This window comes from Oryctolagus cuniculus, chromosome 2 (genome assembly GCF_051225735.1).
Source record: "Oryctolagus cuniculus isolate XC-2025 breed Fujian yellow rabbit chromosome 2, ASM5122573v1, whole genome shotgun sequence".
Classification (NCBI taxonomy): Eukaryota; Metazoa; Chordata; class Mammalia; order Lagomorpha; family Leporidae; genus Oryctolagus; species Oryctolagus cuniculus.
The window spans coordinates 100,566,136-100,583,974 of record NC_142868.1 but is presented as its reverse complement, the minus strand read 5'-3'; the positions used below and the strand labels follow the sequence as shown (position 1 = coordinate 100,583,974).

General features: G+C 42.1%; 1 long non-coding RNA gene across 1 annotated transcript; it reads right to left on the bottom strand.

The window, feature by feature from the left end:
- LOC149127943 (uncharacterized) lies at positions 1–17,695 on the bottom strand. The gene is made up of 4 exons (XR_016230124.1): positions 17,378–17,695; positions 4,351–4,461; positions 3,101–3,202; positions 1–77 (listed from the first exon to the last, which is right to left on the bottom strand). It is a non-coding gene; the product is annotated as an uncharacterized LOC149127943 (long non-coding RNA).
- Between the last annotated feature and the right edge of the window lie 144 nt (positions 17,696–17,839).

Below are 17,839 nucleotides of genomic sequence, written 5' to 3'. Positions count from 1 at the left end.
ATTCTATCTCACCTGAGTATGGCTTCAGATCACCAGGGCTGAGCAGGAACATGGAGGTGACCCCACCACTGGGGAATCTGGCAGTAGAGGAGGTGGCTTCAGACCCCAGCCCAGCTCCTCACTCCCCTCACCTGGCAACAGTCCAGCCATGCCCACTGTGCCAGGGAGCCTACTGATTGGCTACTGCTTTATGACATCATCCATGCCCACCCGCTTTGCAAACTGTCCAACCAGGCACCCCTTGGGGGAGAGACAACCAGGTACTCTTGGGAGATTCTCATGTCACAGTCTCTTCTGGGCTGCACTGGGCAAAGTGTCCCTGTGGTGGCTCAGCTTTCTCCCCTCTGCAAAGAGGGAGCTGGAGACTTGAGAAGCAGGAAATGCGGAGAGCTTAGGGCCCGGTGTCTGAGAAGGGGGAGGTGGAATGGGTGGATCCTGCTAGGACTGACTGTCCTGGTCCCTCAACTTGGACTTGCCCATGGGGAGCTCCTGAATTCTGCAGACTCCACCAGGTGAGGGCTGGGCTGGCTCCAGAATATGGGTAACATACCCTGTCCCTGCACAGTGACTTAATCCACCAGGGAGGCAACAGGTGATGGCACAAGTATGCGGGTTCCTACCACTCATGTGGGAGACCAGCATGGAGTTCCTACCCTCAACTTGGCTGAGCCCCAGCTTTGCAGACATTTGGGGAATGACCCAGTAAATGGACGATCTCTCCTTGTTCTCTGTCACTCTGCCTTTCAAATAAATAAATCTTTAAAAAGTCAAGGAAGAATTTTCTCACCAACCATCTCTTGTTCAATAGCAATGGCTAGAAGTATATCCTGAATGAGACATTAACAGACAAATGGCCATCAAAGCCATGGGTACATGGCAGGGCTGCTTGGGGCAGACAGTTCTATAACATTTTAGGAGGAATGCTCCCTCTGGACTAAACACTCAGAGATATGCTCTGCACCCTTCCCTCCCTGCCCTTGCAGTAGCCTTCAGTAATGACTAAATGCCCCTGCCCCAGGATACTGCTTTCAAAACTGTCTGTGGCCACAGAGAAGAGGTGGCCTGGACAGTGGTCACTGAGGAGAGAGGAAAGGCTGGGAACCTTGGGGACTCCTTTCCCTGGCCTGGAGTCCCTGCTCCTATGTCACAAGTCTGCAGCAGAGCATGCCTGTCACCTCCCTCAGCCTGCGACACCTCTATTAACATTGCCCATGACTATGTTAGACTTGGGGAGCACAATGTACTGTCCACTATCTCAAGTCAAACTGCTAGGTTTGCTACAAAGTCATCTTCTCAGTGCATCCCTCCCAGGTCATGAGGTTGGGAAGAAAGCTCCCAGCTGGTCAGAGGCTTCTGACTTGTGTTTGGTGGGGGGTGGCCTGTCCCCATCTGTGAGTGGGACCTGTTCTCTCAGCTGCAGCTCTACCGGCTCAATCCTTGGTGTCTGGAAGGATTCACCAATGAAGCCTCGGCAGTGTGTGTGTGTGTGTGTGTGTGTGTGTGTGGGTGTGGGTGTGTGTGTGTAGTGGGGGAGGGTGGTCAGGTGGCTGTTGTCCCCATTAAAATGTAGTAGTGGAAACACTGTCCCCAGGCACTTCTGGGTAAGCTCTGTGCTTGCTCTGCCCTCTTCTCCAAGGACTCATCCAGGATGTACCACTTCTCCATGGGCCCCTCCGACTTTTTCTTTTTTAAAAGATTTTATTCATTTTTTAAGAGGTAGAGCCACAAACAGAGAGAGGGAGAGACAGAGAAGGAGATCTTCCATCTGCTGGTTCACTCCCCAAATGGCTGCAATGGCTGGAGCTGTGCCCATCCATAGCCAGGAACCAGGAGCTTCACTCAGACCTCTCATGTGGGTGCTGGGGCCCAAGCACTTGGGCCATCTTCCACTGTTTTCCCAGGCTATAGCAGAGAGCCACATAGGAAGAGGAGCAGCTGGGACTTGGACTGGCACCCATATGCAATGCTGGTGCCACAGATGGAGAGTTAGCCTGCTATGCCACAGTGCCAGCCCCCTGACTTTTTCTTTAAGGGGGGTGAGGGTATGGGTAGCATAAGGCTTCAGGCTCTGCCTGTGTGCTAAGGGAAGGTAACCATAGAGGGCCAAAGAGGCTATACCCTAGAATCCCCAGGTTCTGTGCCTGTTCCTATCTCTCTGCTTCTTCTCAGGTAGTTTTCTTTTCTTTCTGGTTGTGAAACATGCATCTGTCATCTAAAGATTGTGAGTCCTGCATTAGCTGCACACACACTTTTATCTAGGGCTGGCTGGTTCAGGTGTTTTGCATTTTTCTCCTGCAGTCTCCATGCTGCCTCAGGGAGTGCTGGCTTGTGGTCATTACAACTTTTGACTACTGGGGTCTCACCCACAGTATTAGATAAGTACATCTCTAAAGCCATTTAAAATAATTTCTGTGTTTGGAAATGAAGAAGTTGCCATTAATGATTTGACTACATGCCTGTTTAAATGACTAACTCTGGGGCCAGCGCTGTGCCGCAGTGGATTAAAGCCCCAGCCTGCAGTGCTGGCATCCCACATGGGTGCCAGCTCCAGTCTCAGCTGCTCCTCTTCTGATCCAGTTCTCTGCTATGTCCTGAGAAAGCAGTAGAAGATGGTCCAACTCCTTGGTCCCCTGCACCCACATGGGAGACCCAGAAGAAGCTCCTGGCTCCTGACTTCAGATGAGCTGGTTGTTGCAGTCATTTGGGGAGCGTACCAGCAGATTGGAAGACCTCTCTCTCTCTCTCCCCCTCTCTCTGTAACTGTCTTTCAACTAAGTAAAATAAATCCTTAAAAAAATGACTAACTCCACCTTGACTTAATTATTGATTTCCCAGTTGGAAGTTAATAGATTTTTTTAGAAAGCTTTTAATAAATAAATTTCATAGGTACAACTTCTATAATTTAACAATTCTTAACCCCAATCCCACCTTCCCACTCCCAAACTGTCCCACCTCCTACTCCCTCTCCCATTGCATTCTTCATTAAGATTCATTTTTAATTATCTTTATATACAAAAGGTCAACTCTATACTAAGACTTCAACTGTTTGCACCTACATAAACACACAAAGTATAAAGTACTGTTTGAAGACAAGTTTTACCATTAATTGCAGTAGGTTAAGTATGTGATGTTGGCATTCCACATCAGAGTACGGTTGGAGTCCCAGCTGCTCCACTTCTAATCCAGCTTCCTGTTAGTGTACCTGAGAAGGCAGAGGAAGAAGTTTCAACTGCTAGAGCTCCTACCACTCATGTGGGAGACTCAGATGGAATTCTGATCCCCAGCTTCATCCTGACCAGACCTGGCTATTCTGGCCATTTTGGGAGTGAAACATTAAATGGAATATCTGTATCTTCTCCCTCCCAACCCTCAGTATAATCGCCATTCAAATAGACTTTAAAATTTTTTTGATATTCATGTACCATTTTTGCATAATATGCATTTTCCATGAAGTTTTTGAAGACTGTTACATGTATGGATTTCAAAGTTGGTTGCACAAAGAAAAGGTCCTTTAATTCAATTCTGCACAAGTTTTTGAAAACCTCTCATTTTCTTCTATTTTCTATAAATAATATATATTTGCATTTCTTGCAAAATATTGATTGTATTTCCTTCCTCATTTTGTCCCCAATGATATCATTCTAGTTTGATTTTCACTTTTTATCTGCACCACTGTATTCTGTCTTACAATCTCTTCTCATTTCAGTCTATCCTATGTGAAGTGATTAGATAAAACTTCTTGGAGAACAGTTTTTATGTTGTTACTCTCCTGTACAAAAGTGGTTAAGAAAACAAAAAGAAATATTCATATTTCATTAAGAATAAAATACAAAATCTTTAGTCAGATGATTATGGATATCATAAATCCAATGGCCTGTTAACTTTTATTTTTTAAAGGCTTATTTATTTGAAAGGCAGAGTGACAGGGAGGGAGATAAAGGGAAGGAAGGAGGGAGGAAAGGAAGGGGAGGGGGAGAGGGAAGAAAAGGAAGAGAGAGAGTGCATGTGCAACCAGGGTTTGGGGGGGTTAATCTGATTATTCACTCATCAAATGCCCAGAACAGGTGGGATTGGGTCAGGCTGAAGCAAGGAGCCAGGAATTCCATTCAGACCTCCCACATGGGTGTTAGAGACCTAAGTACTTGGGCCATCATCTGGTGCCACCCATGCACATTAATAGGAAGCTGGGTCAGAAGCAGAAGCAGGGTTCAGTCCCAGGCATTCTGATATGTGTTGTAGGCATCCCAAGTGGGAGTTTAACCCACTGCACCATAATGCCATCACTTGAAGTTTATTTGACATTTCTTTGATATTTTATGTTTCTCTGGCATTTTGAATTGCTTTACCTACCGGTACTGTGATACAGCAGGTTACTCTCTCACCAGTGATGCTGGCATCCCATATGAGCACCCTCTTGAGTCTCGGGTGCTACATTTCCCATCCAGCTTCTGGCTAATGCATCTGGAAAGAAGCAGATGATCCAAGTCATTGAGTCCCTGCCCTCCACATGGGAAACCTGGATGGAGTTCAAGCTCCTGGGTTTGGCCTGACCCAGCCCCAGCCAATGTGACCATTTGGGGAGTAAGCCAGCAGATGAGAGATGGATCTCTCTCCCTCACTCTGCATTTCAAATAAGTAAGTAAATCTTTAAGAAATAATTTATTTTTCAATATGTTTCTCCTTAGCTTCTAGAATAGCATTCTCCCTTGGTGCTACTGCTATCTGTTGACTTGTCTTTCTCAGTCTCTTAATGGAGCACAACACATCTCCCAAATGTTGATATCCTGTCACAGATGTTTGGCCTCTTCTGTTCTCTAAGTTACAGACTCTTGAGCACCTAAATAACTCTAATGCATAACCTTGCCTATATGTGCCTGAGGACTCCAAAATCTCAGATTTCAGGTCTGACTTAACTTTCATTTTCAAATGACTGATGAAAAAACATGTCTGGAAGACAGCATTTAGCCCTGTGGTTAAGATGCTGGTGTCACACACTGGAGTTAATGGGTGTGATTCCCAGTTCCGGCCTCTGGGAAGCAGCAGTGTGATGGCTCAAATGATTGGGTTCCCTGCTCCTTGACCACCTCTGGACATTGTGGGTATTTGAGCAGTGAACCAGAGGGTGAATACCCCTTCTCTTCCTGTCTTTTTGCCTCTCAAATTAAAACACAAAACAAAACAAAAAACCCATGTCTATTTCTTCCAATAAAATGACTTAATGGCTAAAAGCAGTTTCATTGTTAAATTCAGCAAAAATAATTCTTGGTTGTAAATGATATTTGAATAATGAATAATTGTAAATCAAACTTACATAATGGATCAGGAAGAGAGAAAGATGTGGACAATGATTTTTACATTTCACTTTGATACTTCTTTGTCATGTAACCTTAAAAAATCCATGTGAATTCATTGTGCCTAAGTTTGATGTCCTTAAAATTATGGGCTCATCTAGTTGAGGCAGTAGTTTAAAGGGAAGTGGTCAGAATCTTAGAAATCATCTTATTTCTGCCCAAAACAGTTAAGAGACATAGACAAGTCATTTTATCTCTCTAGTTCTTTCTCTCTTGTAACATAAGAAGACCATCTTTCTATTTAAAGGATTTATTCTACACATTCCTATCTTAAGGTGAGGTTCATATGACTGTGAAACATTTTGTGACTGTCAGGTCTTCAATTCTACTGCATTGTTAGCAGTGTAATAATCATGCTGGCACTGAAGATGAAGTGCTAAACAACATAGGACTGCCAGGGCTTATTAGGAGCTACAAAGAATCATTTGAGTTCATGAAAATGTTTAAATTTAAAAATAGAATCACTCTATTATTGTTCAGAATCAGTATAGTTACCAATTTTTTTGTTTATAATAATTGAGTATCAGTAGCTTCATTTTTGATAGTATATCCCTGGTATTATATATTGTAATATTGTACAAAAGTATATATATTGTAGTTATACAATATATATAGACTAACTAAAATTATAGGTAGCAATATTTATTGCTTTTTTCTTTTATTGGATTTTATCATAGCATATGTCAATAAACCTTTCTATTTTAAATTAATGACTAATGAGATTATCCACTGTTCAGCCTCCTGGCTTTGCCTGACCCACTCTGCAATGCTGTAGATATTTGAGAAGTAAACCAGAGGATGAAAGATCTCTTCCTTCTCACTCTCTCTTGCTGTAACTCTGTCTTCGAATAAGTAACTAAATTTGTAAAACAAAAATATTATCCACTGCAAATTGAACATAACCAGGAGGAGAAATTCAAATTGGAAAGTATAACAATTTGGTAAAAGATAAAGGCATTTGTTATATAGTAAAGAGATTATTATGCAACCCAGTATTCTCCTAAATTGTATGGAGGAAAAGGAGCACTGGTCACTGACTCTCACCCTTTGAGGTTTACTTGGCATCTCTATCTATTTTTTGGGTTTTTAAGGCACCAATATAATTGTAAATCCAACTTTATATATTTAGTTATTTAGAAGGTGGTTAATCACCTTTCCACCCACCTCCAGTCACACACACACACACACACACACAATCTGGTTAGGAATGCAATCAATCCATTGAGAAGCTTAATCTCTTGGGCAACTTAATTTGATACTACAGCTATCAATTTTATGTAGCTTTGCTAATGCTACAGCAAAGCAGGACTGTTTTAAAATTTTATCAGTTACAAAAGGAAACAGTCATGGTTTGTACACATTACATTTATAATTTATCTAAATATTTTTGTATTTTCAAATCTTTATTTAAAAGTTGTTTTATTTTCATTGAGCTCACAAATACTTTTATTTAGCACTGATATTAATCTATCTGTCTTTAAACATTCTCTTTCCTTGTCTGTCTGGGTTGTGCAGACAGTATCCCCTCTGAGACCTCAATCTCTTAGTTCCTCAGTGGTTCCTGAATCTTTGATGATGCATTACAGTGGGTTACTCATTCATTATTGTCATCAGCAGCCTCACTGACAGAATCAGCTATCTGATTCACTGTGGACATTCTTTGCCACAGGCTGGAGGAAGACAAGTGCAGTTTTATCTTATATGACTGTCTATAGGCTATCCTGCAAGCCCTGCACTGAGAGGAGATATGGAATGTCTTTGTTCCAAGCTGGCATACCTGGTGCTATGAATTATTTCCCAATTCTTAGTTATTTCATTTCAATCTCTGGGTAATACTCATTTCATTATTTTAATTCTAATTAGTAACTAGTGAACTCATAGGTAATTTTTTTAAGTATTTTTAATTGTTTTCAGGAAGAGTTTGCTGTTGATGAGGGTTACATGGGTTAAAGATTGATGTGACTGATTAAGATTTCTGTCTTTTTTCTGTTTCTAAAATCAGTCATTGCAGGATCACTAAATCAACCTTGTTTTAGTATTTTACTATGTACACTGTTCCAGGATGTATTTCCTTGACTCAGGGTTGAGCTGAGAAGTGGAGCAGGGGAGTAGCATTGTTATTATTTGACTTGGAAGCCTCATGTCATTCATTAGAGCAGTAGGGAGGTAGCAGCATGCATGTCATCTTTGCCAGCTAATGTGTGAAATGGGAAAAGTGTGCATACATTTTGTTGCCTAAGCTTAGGTTAGTATTCATGGATAAATTAGAAAAACTTAGTAATGAAAGCCAGGAAGTGATTAATAGTGTTTTAGTAATCCAAGAATATTTTCTCTCTTCTCTCTCTCTCCTATCTCTCTCTGTCTCCTTTTGTCTCTGTACTTATGCCTTCCAAATGAATAAATGAATCTTTATAAAAAGCCACCACCCTATCTCTAGTTATGTTTCCCTTCTCCAAGTTGCCTTGCTGAGGTTGGAAGTTAGAGGAGCTAATGTGTGCTCTAAAGAAAGGGCTGAACCAATCATTTACTCTTGCTCCCTTTGGATCTTCTTTAAATTTTTTTTTTCTCTTAGATAGTAGTGCTGAGCCATAGGCTACTATGACTACCTGATGATTCAGATATGCTGAAACGCATAAACAAAAATGCAGGATTGAAAAAGAAACCAATTTGTTGAAATATGGTAATCAAAATATTAAAAAGAAAAAAATGGTAGAGAAGATGTTCACTTCCTGGGAGATGGAATACACACACTTTTCCCTATTTCTTCCCTTTGAATACAACTAAAACATTTGTACATTATGGAGGAAACAAACATAAAAAGTCTGAAATGTAGGAGCCAGCACTGTGTTATAGTGGGTTAAGCTGCTGCCTGCAATGCCAGCATCCCATCTGGAAACAAGTTGGTGTTCCAGCTACTTCTTATCCAGTTACCTACCAATGTGCCTGGGAGAGCAGCTGAGGATGGTTAAAATGCTTGGGTCCCCACCACATACAAGGGAGACCTTGAAGATGCTTCCATCTCCTGGCTTCAGTCTGGCCCATCCCTGAATGTTGTGGCCATTTGGAGAGTGACCCAATGGATGGAAGATCTCTCTCTTCCTCTTTCTGTAACCATTTTTCAAATTAAAAAATAAATCTTTAAAAAAAAAAAGATGAAATGTAGAGAGATGTAGGACAAACAACCGGAGACTAGACCCAAGGAATGAGATGAGATGGTGGAAAGTTCTCTAGCTTGTCCTTTTGCCTAATATATGTCACACTTGGGCCCCAACAACTGGTAACCCAGAAGTGCCAGGAGAAAGACAAAAAATGTCCCAACAAAAGCTCTGTTTCCTAAGCCAAATGATCAGGAAAGGAGCAGCCTCACAAGACAGATCTGCTTAGGGTTGTCTCTCCCTGTTGGGTGTCAACATAAGCCAGCACAGAACCTGGACTTATCTCCAATCTGAGAACAAAGCAGGACTGCTTCTATAGAAAAAGCACATCCCAAACCAGCTGCAGAATGTTTGGCTAAATAGGATGTAGGTTCTCATCATAATTACTCACTCAGACTCAGAAAAGCACTTGTCATACCGAGAACCAGGCAAATCTCAACTTGCATAAACCCAATAAGTAGATACCAACAATGAGAAAGCAGAGATGTTAGAATTATCTGACAGGGCTTAAGGCAACAATTATACATTTGACTGCCTATATTTGCAAAAGAAATGATTGTCTTTATAAAGCAAAACAAATTCAAGAATTTACAAAAAAATCCTGAAACCAATAAATCCAATGAGGTCTTAGAGTTCAAGATAAACAAGCAAATTCAGGAGTAGTTGTATAAAATAGCAATGAATTACAGGCAACAAAATGAAAACTCTAATGCAACTGTAACCACTCAAATGAAGGAAAGGGGTCAACATTATGGCATAGTGGGTTAAGTTTCTGTGGGTGGTACTGACATCTCATATGGTCAACGGTTTGGGTCCCAGCTGCTCTACTTCCAATCTAGCTCCCTAATGTGTCTTGGAAAGCAGCAGAAGATGGCCCAAGTCCCTGGGTCCTTGCACCCATGTGGGAGACCCAGATGAAGCTATTGTCTCCTAGTGTCCTTCAACCCAGCTCAGCCCTGGCAGATGTGACCATTTGGAAAAAGGAAGAAGGAGATAGGGAAGAAAGGGAGGATGAGATGTATCACTATGTTCTTAAGATTGTGTATATGAAATACATCAAATCTGTTCCCATTACATATATAAATTCTAAAAAGTAAATAAACCAATGACTCCTAATTTTAAAATATCACATATTATATTTTGTTTAGATTGGTTTTTATAGGCAAAAATTGTTTTGGAACTAGAGAGAGAAAGAAAGTTGTGACCTAGCTAAAATAACTTTCACATTTATCCTATTCAAAGAGGATTTGTTATTAAAAGGCAGAGCCTGTAGTTTATTCAGTCAATACAAATTCATGGAGCATATAGAATGTGCCTTCCCAGGCAATCAAGTCTCCCATTTGCCTCATCACTTAGTTTTTTTGTTTTCTTGCAAGCATTTGTCATAATCTAGAACTACCTTGTTGCTTTATTTGGTAACTTGTTCTTGACATTTGAACCCACAAGATTGTACATTCCACATGGGTAGGAATTTCTTTTATTCCTCTGGGTGTCAGTAGGGCCTTGTTTGAGTAGGCAGTCGGTGAGTATATTTTGAATGCAAGCTTGGGCCAGAGATTAATGAACTATTGTGCCTTAAGAAGATGAGCTGGATCTTGAAGAATGGATCAGATAAGGGAAGATTAAGGGAAAGGGGAACAATCCAGACAGAAGGTCATCAAAAGTAAAATCCTAATGGCTTTTATAGCAGTATTTGCTGCCCTCCCAATTAGAATAAACAGCAAAAACATTGAAGCTATGATTTTACATTAGATACTTTTGGGGAAAAAATAAAGTTGTCAGGGTAGGGACAGACTCTAAGGAACATCCAAAGCCAGACAGGGTTTTGGAGCTGGAAGTGTTTTTAGGGATCCAGTCAACTCCCTTAGAGTGAAGTAACTGAGGAACTAAGGGGTGATGGTTACCTGGTTAACCAGAAAGTTAATTCCGTATGATCATAATCTTATTCATTAACATAAATCCAGTGCTCTAAGGTAATTTGGAAATATTTTAATAGAGAACAATATATGGTAAAATGGTGTTTATGGAAAGAAATCTGGGGCTGGTGCTGTGGTGTAGTGGGGAAAGCTACCACCTGCAGTGCTGGAATCCCATATGGGCACCAGTTTGAGTTCTAGTTGCTCCACTTCCAATACAGCTTTTTTCTATGGCTTGGGAAAGCAGTAGGAGATGGCTCAAGGGCTTGGGCCCCTGCACCTGTGTGTGAGACCTGGAAGAAGCTTCTGGCTCCTGGCTTCAGATAGGCTCAGCTCCAGCCATTGCAGCCAACTGGGAGTGAACCAGCAGATGGAAGACCTCTCTCTCTCTCCCTCTTTCTGCCTTTCTTTCTCTGTGAACTCTGACCTTCAAATAAATAAATAAATAAATAAATCTTAAAAAAAAGAAATCTTACTCCATATTTAAGGCATATTGGAAGAAAATCTAATTCAAGGGAACACACAAATACTAGGAAGTAAAACTGGCATGACACAAATGAAGCCTTGATGAGGTGGTGAATATATGAAGGGGAAAGAACAAATTCACATTGGAGCGTAAACAAGCAGAACAAAATCAATGCTACTGTTTCAATGGCTCTTCTGGAGAAAATAGCTCTTGGCCTGAGGATATTTTTGTTCAGTCCCACCTAGAATATTTACATGATTTGTTTTCAGTTACATGTTTTTTAAAATATTCATTTTGTTATATGAAAGGCAGAGTTACTGAGAGGCAGATTCAGAGAGAGAACAATAGAGGACTTCTATCCACTGGTTCACTCCCAAAAATGGCCACAATGGCCAGAACTGGGCTGATCCAAATCCAGGAGCCAGGAGCTTCTTCCAGGTCTCCTTCCTTTGGAGCAGGGGCCCAAGGACTTGGGCCATCTTCTACTGCTTTCTCAGGCCATAGCAGAGAGCTGGATCAGAAGCAGAGCAGCTGGGTCTCAAACTGGTGCCCATATGGGATGCCAGCACTGCAGGTGGCTTTTCTTGCTATGCCACAGCACCGGCCCCTTCAGTTACATTTTGAGAATACATTTTTGATTGGATTATATATTTTAAATGCAGAAATACAGAGAGAGGAGAAAGAGAGACAGAAAGGGAGAGGGAGAGATGTTCTATCTGCTGGTTCACTTCTTCAAATGACCACACTGGCTGGGATTGGGCCAAGCCAAAGCCAGGAGCCAGAAGCTTCTTCAAGGTTTCCTATGTGGGTGCAGGGTCCCAAGCACTTGGGCCATCCTCTACTGTTTTCCTAGGGATATTGGCAGGAAGCTAGATTGGAAGTGGGGTAGCTAGGACACGAACTTGTGCTCATATGGGATGCCAGTGCTGCAGGTGGTGGCTTAACCAGCTACTGCACAGTACTGGCCCCAAGGGCATGCAGTTTCAGTTAAGAATTTTTGGGGGTTGGCACTGTGGCATAGCATGTAAAGCTGCCACCTGCAGTTCCAGCATCCAATATGGGCTTCAACTCCAGTCCCAGCTGTCCACTTCCAATACATCTCTCTACTACAGTTACCTGGAAGAAACTCCAGGCTCTTGGTTTCAGATTGAGCCCAGCTCCAGCCATTGAGTGCACCAGCAGATGGAGGATCTCCCTCTGCCCCACCTCTGTATAACTCTTTCTTTCAAATAAATCTTAAAGAGTCCGTGCATCATTCAGCCAATCAATAAATTAATGATATCATCAGTGAGCAATGGGTCCTATCTTGCAAGACATAATAATTATAACTGAATATTATATAATTATATAATATTATAAAAATAATTCCATGAATTATTTTTGTAAACTTTCATTGAGATGGGTTATCTCCAAATATTGTATGGTCTGGTCATGATGGATTATGAGCCAAAAATCAGACCTTTGCTTAATGCCATTTCCTCAGATTACAGTGCATTTCTTAACTCCAGGCGATTCCTCTTTTCATCTGTAAGGCCAAGAAGAAGCTCTTTTGAGTTGTTACAGTCACCTTGAATGACTGCAAACTTCACCTTAACTAAGATGTTAAAAATCAGGTTAAATTTGTGTGGTTGGGCCAGCACTGTTGCACAGTGGATTAATTCTCTGCCTGTGGTGCCAGCATCCCATATGGACACAGGTTCTAGTCCTGGATGCTCCTCTTCCAATCCAGCTCACTGCTATGGTGTGAGAGAGCAGTGGAAGATGGCCCAAGTGCTTGGGCCCTGCGAGACCCAGAAGACGCTCCTGGCTTCTGGCTTCTGGCTTCAGATCAGCTCAGCTCTGGCTGTTGTGGCCATTTGGAGAGTGAACCAGCAGATGGAGGACCTTTCTCTCTGGCTCTCCCTCTCACTGTCTGTAACTCTACCTCTTAAATAAATGGATAAAATCTTTTTAAAAAAGGAAAAAAATGGTAGTCACCATGTAGTAAATTACTTTCTTATGCTGTCAAAAAGCATCTAAGCCAGAATTGAGGAATCTGTACATGTTAAAGCTTACCGATTCAATGGCAGGGATGCTCTATAAGATCAGGCTAACTCCTTTAGCTGTGATTTTGGGCTTACATAGGAAAACAAAGTTAGAAATACTGTGACACCTGGCACAGGGTAGGCACCTCCCTGTTCCACACCACCCAAATATACATTGTACACTTCCATCTATGATACCTGTCATGTCCCAGAAATTCACTACTGTTTCTCTTCTCTCCAACACAATGATAGAAATTTGAACCATGAATGGTAAAATATTGTGGTTGAATAACAGCACCTGTACAAGAGACATGCTCCAGTGAAAATTTGGGGGATTGTTTCAAGTGATGTCATGACAGATAACACAAACTGTTCTATTTGTTTTTTCAGAGTGCCTGTATGAAATTACTCTATGTTAAAACATTTCTGTTTCAAACAGAGTGACAAAACATTATCAAGATGAAGAAATTGACAGGAACATTATGTAGTGTATACTTTCAGGGTTATGTGGTTTCTCATATTAAATCAGTCTCTTAAAAATATGCTGGATAAACTGGATCTCCACATGTAGAAGCATAAAACTAGACCTCTGCCTTATACCTTACCCAAAAATCCACTCAAAATGGGTCAAACACCTGAAGCTATGACCCAATACCGTCATTCTTAGAGAATATTGGGGAAACTCTGCTTGACATTGACATAGATAAAGATCCTTGGAAAGACCCCAGAAACACAGGCAATCAAATCAATATTGACAAATGAGATTTTATTAATCTGAGAAGCTTCTGCACTGCAAAAGAAACCCTCAGCAAAGTGAAGGAAGGGGGCAACTGACAGAATGGGAAGAAATATTTGCAAACTATGCAACTAATAAAGGGTTAATATCCAGAATCTATAAAGTGCTCAAGAAATTCAATAACAACAAAAAAATCCAGTTAAGAAATGAGCAAAGGACTTTTCAGGCATTTGTCAAGAGAGGAAATTCAAATGGCCAACAGATATTTGAAAACATGCTCAGGATCACTAACCATCAGGGAAATGTAAATCAAAACCACAATGATATTTCACCTCAACAGGCTCTCATACAGAAATTAAACAACAAATGTTGGGAAGGATGTGGTGAGAAAGGTGCCCTAATCCACAGCTGGTGAGAATGTAAGCTGGTACAACCACTATGGAAGACAATATGGAGATACCTCAGAAATCTGAATATATACCAATCATATGACACACCATCCCACTTCTAGAATTTACCCAAACAAAAAGAAATCAGCCTATGAAAAACGTATCTGTTCCACCATGTTCACTGCAGCACAATTCACAAGAGCTAAGATATGGAATCAATCAAGTTCTCCATCAACTTGTGACTGGATAAAGAAATTATGGTATATATACACACACACACACCATAGATTACTAATAACCTGTAAAAAAATATGTCTTTTGCAACAAAATGGATGCAACTGGAAACCATTATACTTAGTCAAATAAATCAGTCTTAAAAACACAGATACTATGTTTTCCCTGATCTGAGGTAACTTATAGAGTACCTGAAATGTAATGCATTGGAGTGAAGTGAACATTTTGAGAATCAATAATTACTTACAGCCTGTCTCTTTCATTGAGGAACAGTTTTTTTTTTCCATATTATTGTTGAGCTCCTTTACTTAGTGTAGGATTAACTGAATGATCATTAAATACACTGAAATTAGCTTTTTGTAAAAAATTAAGAGAGGGAATGGCAAAGGGAGAAGGAAGAAGAATTGGAGAATGGGTGGGAGGGAGGGTGGAGTGGGAGGTATCATTATGTTCCAAAACCTATACATATGAAATACATGAAAGTTACATAACTTACATAAAATTTTAACAAATCTTAAAGACAAAGATGCCAGTAGGCAAAATGCTTAAGTACAAAGACAAATACTTATGTTTGCTGTTGATGCAAAAAAAAAAAAAAAAAAAGTCCACAGGGGAATGACAAATTCTCTCAGAACTAAGCATCTTGTAAACATATGCAATGGAAAAGCAGACTCAAGCTCAACCAAGAACACAACCACTGTGCTGTTTAAGGCTAATTTGTCTTCCCCACTTGGAGTCAATATACTAAAAAATAAGGGGTTAAAAAGATGTTCTAGGCTCCTGTGACTGTTGAGTCTATTTCTCCTCTTGTGAGCTGCTCATTTGTTGTGGGGACACAACCTTTCTAGACTCTTGCAATATTTGCAGTAGATCAAATTCAAGGTTAACTCATATTTGCTGGCCTGGAGCTCCTCGAATCCTTCTGACCAAAGCAGTGCTTCCTCTGGGGGAGGCCTGCAAGAGAAGTTCTGCAGTTAAGAGGGCACATATCAGGTCCACTTTCCAGCTCAGCCATTCAGGTTTGTGAGCACAGGATTCTCAATTTAATTAATGAAAGTTTGTTGTTTGCTTTTCTTGCTGGTTTTGGTCTTCCCAGGAGTGGAAGAATTTTTGTAAGAAATAACTCAATCATGTCTTCCAATCTTTTAATCTTAAAAAAAAAATCACTAAGCAGACAGGTTTGAAAGCACAACTACAGCTGAATATATTTTTATCCAATAAAGCTGTCTAGTAGCTACAAACCAAATGAGACAAAAACAAGTAGCAATCTTATCGACCTAATATTTAAACTTAGCATCGAATTACTGAAGTTTCCTCAGTTCCTCAGACTGTAACTACTAATGTTAAGAGTAAAGGTCAGAACTACCTTAAAATCACAAAGATATGATTTTTTAAAGATTTATTTGTTTATTTCAAAGTCAGAAGTACACAGGAGAGGAAGAGAAAGAGAGAGATCTTCCATCCACTGGTTCACTCCCCAATTGGCTGCAATAGGTGGAGCTGTGCTGATCTGAAGCAAGGAGCTTCTTCCAGGTTTCCTACATGGGTACAGGGACCCAAGGACTTGGGCCATCTACTACTGCTTTCCCAGGCCATAGCAGAGAGCTGGATCGGAAGAGGAGCAGCCAGGACTTGAACCCACACCCATATGGGAATGCACCACTGCAGGCAATGGCTTTACCTGTTACACCACAGCACCAGCCCCATCACAAAGATATCTTAATATATTGTACAGTCCAAACAGCAGATGATGGGACCTGGCACCATGAGTTAAGGCACCCATCCCATGTTGGCAATGGTTTGAATCCAGGCTGCTCCACTTTCAATTCAGTTCCCTGCTAATGCAGCTGGGAAAGCAGTGGCGGATGCCCCAAGTCCTTGGACCCCTAAGCCCTAGTCCAAGACCCAGAAGAAACTCCTGTCTCAGCCTCACCCAGTCCCTGGTCCTCGTGGCCATTTAGGGGAGTGAACCAGAGGTTGGAAGACTTCCCTTGTTCTGCCTCTCCCTCTCTGTAACTCTGACTTTCAAATAAACCTAAAAAAAAAAAAAGATGCTATTTCTGGCCCACAAATGGTGGCAGTTTCTTTGCAAGGTTAATTGCTTTGCACCTTCGGTCCTGGATGCACCAGAGACCATGCATAGGGAGTGATGAGTGATGACTGGCCCCCAGCCTCGCACCCCTCTGACCCACAACACTCCTTTGAGGAAGACACTGCAGAACTATGATTTGTTCCACAGTCATGACTGTGTGAGAACAGCTTTATCATGAAAAAGTGAGAGAGGACTCAAACGGAAGTCTTCAGCCAGTGAAAGCACGTCCCCTGATATGAGCAGGCATACAAGATTAAGTTAATCAGATTCATGAGCTGGAAAACTATGCCCTCAACCCCTATGTATTCCACCTGTATTCCCAACTTGTCAAGCAGACAACTAATCATGCCCCTTTGGGGAGCGCATAAAAAGCATGGAGCCCTCTGGGCCTGCCCTTGCCCTCCCAAGCCTCCAGGCACACAGCTTTTTAGCAGCCCCTCCGCTGTCTGCCCACACCACGTGGTTTTGTGGTCATTCCCACCTGCACGGTTTTTCCTCTCCCCGTGGCTCTGACCTGTGAAGGCTTGTACATGGCCCTTGTTCACCCCACGTCTCTTGGTGTGGGGCCTTCTGGCTGCCTCTGGAGCCTGCTGGTTTGCCCCGCCGCTGCTCTCCTACCCACGTGTTCTCTCTCCTTTGCAGCCTCTGGTCTACTCCCTGGAAAAGCCTGGTGTGCCACAGCCGCTTTCAATTTCTGACCCCCTTCCTCTTGGTAAATCCCTCACCTTCCTGTGTATTTTTCTCACACTCTAAATGCTAGACTGTACCATGTTTTCTCATTTACAGAAACTCGATATTTAGAATTCTTATCTAAATAGACAAGGACCCTCAATATATCAATCTTGATTTTAAAATAAAGTAAACGATGTCCCGCCCACCCCCTCCCCCCAGCAGCAGCACAGGATGATCAAGAGCACAGCATGGCCAGGGTTCCTGGGACTAAACGGTTTTCAGCCACACACAAGGCCGCTCCACCTGCCTCCTTGCAAGCCCTCCCCGAGTGTCCACACTCACAAAGCGAGCACAGCCCTCCTAGATACAATTTCCCGGAGTAAATTTGTATTGTGCACTTGGCTTTTCTGCAGACGTTCAGGTTACAGGGTATCCCAAAGTGCCGCGTGTGTAGCAAGCCGCATGTACTCATGAGGACCAGTTCATCTTCTCCAGCTTTTCCACACTCTTGGTGTCATGCGGTACCAGTCCCCGCACACACAGACTACTAACCCACAGCCCTCAGCGGGCCGCAGCCTTTACAGCCAGCCGGCGTGGAGGCGGGTCTCTCGGGGCCAGCCCCGCCCTTCTAGAGCGATGATTGACTGAAGGCCTACGGCAGGGGTGGAACCTGAGCCGGTGCTGGGCACTGAAGCCCACTGACTGGCTGGAAGTCAGGGAGCTGTTGACGTCTGAGCTACCGCTTAGAGCGCCATCTGGCGAGACGCCGCGACCTGCAGGCCCGCAGAAGGTGATTAATTTTTC